The following is a 4,303-nucleotide window of genomic DNA, read 5'->3' on the forward strand; positions in this document are numbered from 1 at the left end:
GATTGAGAACTCGCCTTCTCGTTCTCTAAGTCCTTCTCCAGCTTGGCTACCTTTATCTCAAGCTCCTCCTTCAACTCTCTCATCCGATCAAACTCTTGTTTTGCCTTCTCCATAAACGCTTTAGTGGCATGGAGAGGGAGATTCTGAGTAGTCCGATATATGGCAGCCACCATATACGCCATCTTTATGTGATTTCGGGCCATAAATTCTAAGTGATGGAGGATGGACACATCATCCGTAGAGAGGGAGCCATAGGGACCGATTTGCTGATCCACAAACTCAATGGCATTGAAATCAGGAGCATCGAGGTCAAAGGGCTCGGCTGTTTTTTATTTTTTATTGGGAGGAGCAACAGATGGAGCGGCAGAAGTAGGGTGAGGATCCACCAAACGGACTCGGGGTGTAGGGACCACCTTCTTCACCCCAGGAGAGCTCGGCACTGATGGCTTCTCGCGCATTTGAGAGGACCCCTCCCCAGCCGCCTTGGCCGCAATATTCCTGGCAGCAGTCGCCCTCTGCGCCCTCTTAAAAGCTTTCATAGCTTCATTATTCTTCATTGCCTCTGCAGATAAAACAGAAATTAATCTACAAGACGGATAAGTCGGAAAGACAGCTACAAGCAACATAAACAGATAAACACGAGATACCCAGTTCAGTTTGAAGAAGAGAAGGATTGGTTAGAAATTTCTTTGTGTCGAGATGGGGAGGATGACTCCAGCGTTCTTCCAGAACAGTCACAAAGGCTCGTTCAGCCTCATCCAACATTTCCCACGCGTATCTGGAGACCCTCACATCTTTTTTCCATTCCAAGGGAAAAGCAGGTTCGTCATTTTCATCCAGAAAAAAGGGCCGAGCTCCTTCAACAGCTCGGACTTTGAAAAAGTAGTTTTTAAAAATCACGGAATGACTCGTCAAACATGGAAAAGACCTTCTTTCCCTGGGTGGAACGGAAGGAGACCTGTTCATACCCAGGGTCGAGCTGTCCGAACCGGGATGTTCAGTAGCAAAGCGACCGACCTGTTCAGGTCAAACGGACCGACTTCTTTACGAAGAACTCGGCCAAATCGACAGCAAAGCCCAATAGAAGGGCCCAAATAGAGGAACACGACCCAGAATCCAAAGACAATCCCAGCCTACAGAGATAAAGGCGGTTCCCTTGAAGATAAGCTGACTTCACTCAAGATAAGATAAGATAAGATAGGATAACTAACTTATCTTATCAGAAAGGTCAGCCCACGCTACTATAAATACACTGGAGCACCCAGGTATAACTCATACTCTGATTCTACTAAAAACCTGCTTAATATCCTTGCTAACTTAAGCATCGGAGTCCCTTGCAGGTCCCCCCCCCCGCCGGTGACAAGGGATCAGCAGCGTAGCCAGTCCAACAAGTCGGACTGGACAGCTCCGGCCACCATCCACCAGCCGGACACGTCATCTCCGACCAGTTCAGAAGATCTCATCTGAGATCGACCTGCAGTTTCAGGTAACCCTCGAAACATTGGTGCCGTTGCCGGGGAACCTGGAAGTCATCCCAAAACCATGGCGGACGGCCATGACAACGACCACGATTCAGATCTGGAAAACAGAACACCGCACAAAAACGCGGACACTATGCTAAAGGATACCCCAGGATCCAACGGGGACAAAAACTCATCAAATCCGGGAGTCATGGAAGTACTCCAAGAACGTTTAAAACAACTTGAGAAAGAAACCCAACAACAACGGGAGATCGGAAAAGATCTGCAAAGAGACGTACGGCGACGTCGAGAACTAGAAGAGAAACTACAGCAATTAGAGGCCGACCTCAAAATGAAAGCTCCTCGGACCACTCTTGAGGAAACTTCACGCAAAGAACAAGACCTATTCACCAGAGAAATTATGAAGACCAAAATTCCAAAAGACTTCAAGCTTCCGGATATGGTTTTGTACGATGGCACCACAGATCCCAACCACCATCTTAGCAATTTTAGGAGCAGGATGTACCTTACCGATGCCTCAGACGCCGTTCGCTGCAAAGCTTTTCCAACAACTCTCACAAAAACGGCGATCAGATGGTTCGACAACCTACCTCCAAAGTCCATCACAAACTTCGACGACCTGGCAAAAAAGTTCCTGGCCAGATTCTCCATCCAGAAGGACAAGGCCAAGCACGCACCCAGTTTACTGGGGATCAAGCAAGGAGATCGGGAGAGCCTCCGCAACTACATGGAAAGATTCAACAAAACATGCATGGACATACAAAGTTTACCAACAAAGGCTGCCATCATGGGGCTCATCAATGGCTTACGAGAAGGGCCTTTCAGCCAATCCATATCAAAAAAGTATCCTACCTCCTTAGACGAAGTACAAGAGCGAGCAGAAAAATACATCAACATGGAAGAGAACGCTCGGTTGGGAGAAACCTTAAAATATGGGGCCTCCTACCGAGACAAAGATAAGGACTCCAAAAAGAAAGAAGATCGACAGAGTGAGAAAATCAAAAAGTACCACAACTATACTCCTCTCAAAGCATCCTTGGTCGACATATACAAAGAAGTCTGCCATACAGAGAAAATTCCCCCAGCGCGACCACTCAAAGGGAAAATGGGAGGAGGAAATCGGAAGGAATATTGTGAATACCATCGGATTCAAGGGCACTCTACCAACGAATGCTTCGACTTGAAAAACATCATAGAAAAATTGGTAAGAGAAGGCAAATTAGATCGATTTCTGGCCACCCGGGATGATGACCAAAGAAAAAGACGGAGAGACGAAGATAATGGACGAACTGAACGGTCACCTCGGACACCAGAAAGACACGTCCACATGATACATGGCGGATTCGCAGGAGGTGGAATCTCCAAATCATCCTGAAAGAGATATCTCAAAGAAGTATACCACGTTGAGGGAAAGGAGGAAGCACCCGACATCCCGGCGATAACATTTACTAAAGAGGACGCATCCGGTGTCATTCCGGGACACGACGATCCCATGGTCATCACAATTATATTAGCAAACGCCAATCTACACCGCACACTAGTGGACCAAGGGAGTTCTGCCGACATCTTATTCAAAACAGCTTTCGACAAACTCGGTTTAGACGAAAGGGAACTTAGAGCATACCCGAACAATCTGTTTGGACTAAGAGACACCCCGATACAACCATTGGGATACGTATCGCTACACACTACCTTTGGAAAAGGGAACCAATCTAGGACCCTCAAAATAGACTACATAGTAGTCGACGTAAGTTCAGCCTACAATGCTCTCATAGGTCGGACAACACTCAATCAACTCGGCGCCATAGTCTCAACCCCACATCTATGCATGAAATTCCCAACTACAGAGGGGATAGCCACGGTAAAAGCAGATCAAAGGATGGCACGTCGTTACTATAACGAGAGCTTAAACCTCAAAGGAAGAGGAGAAGAGTTTCATACAATTGAGCTTGGCGGAGCTCAGCGTCGGGAGGAACTTCGTCCGCACCCAGAAGGCGAGATAGAGAAGGTTCAGATTGGAGATACCCCGGATAAAACGACTAATATCGGCACGATCCTAAGAGGAGATTCAAAAAACTCACTGATACAATTCCTACGAGATAATGCCGACCTCTTCGCATGGAAAGCCGCGGACATGCCAGGCATAGACCCTAAGTTAATGTGCCACAAGTTGGCGGTCTATCCAGGATCTCGGCCGGTGCAGCAGAAGCGAAGAAAGCTCGGACCAGAGCGATCCCGAGCTGTGGAAGAACAAGTGCAAACGCTACTGGAGGCAGGATTCATAAGAGAAGTCAAGTACCCACTATGGCTAGCCAATGTTGTTCTGGTGAAAAAATCAAATGGGAAGTGGCGCATGTGTACCGATTACACCGATCTTAACAAAGCCTGTCCAAAAGATCCATATCCACTCCCAAGTATTGACGCCCTGGTAGATGCTTCCTCCGGATATAGATACCTATCATTTATGGACGCCTATTCAGGATATAACCAAATCCCCATGTATCCACCAGATCAAGAAAAAACATCATTCTTGACACCAAAAGCGAACTACTGCTACATCGTGATGCCTTTCGGTCTCAAAAACGCGGGAGCTACTTATCAAAGGTTAATGAATAAAGTCTTCTCTGCTCACATCGGGAAAATCATGGAAGTTTACGTGGATGACATGTTGATAAAAACACAAAGCGAAAATACATTACTATCCGACCTGTCCCAAGTATTCGACACTATAAGGAAACATGACATGTGACTCAACCCCGCAAAATGTACCTTCGCAGTTGAAGTAGGCAAATTCTTGGGATTCATGCTCACACAAAGGGGAA

Source organism: Arachis ipaensis, chromosome B09, assembly GCF_000816755.2.
Source record: "Arachis ipaensis cultivar K30076 chromosome B09, Araip1.1, whole genome shotgun sequence".
In the NCBI taxonomy this organism is placed as follows: domain Eukaryota; kingdom Viridiplantae; phylum Streptophyta; class Magnoliopsida; order Fabales; family Fabaceae; genus Arachis; species Arachis ipaensis.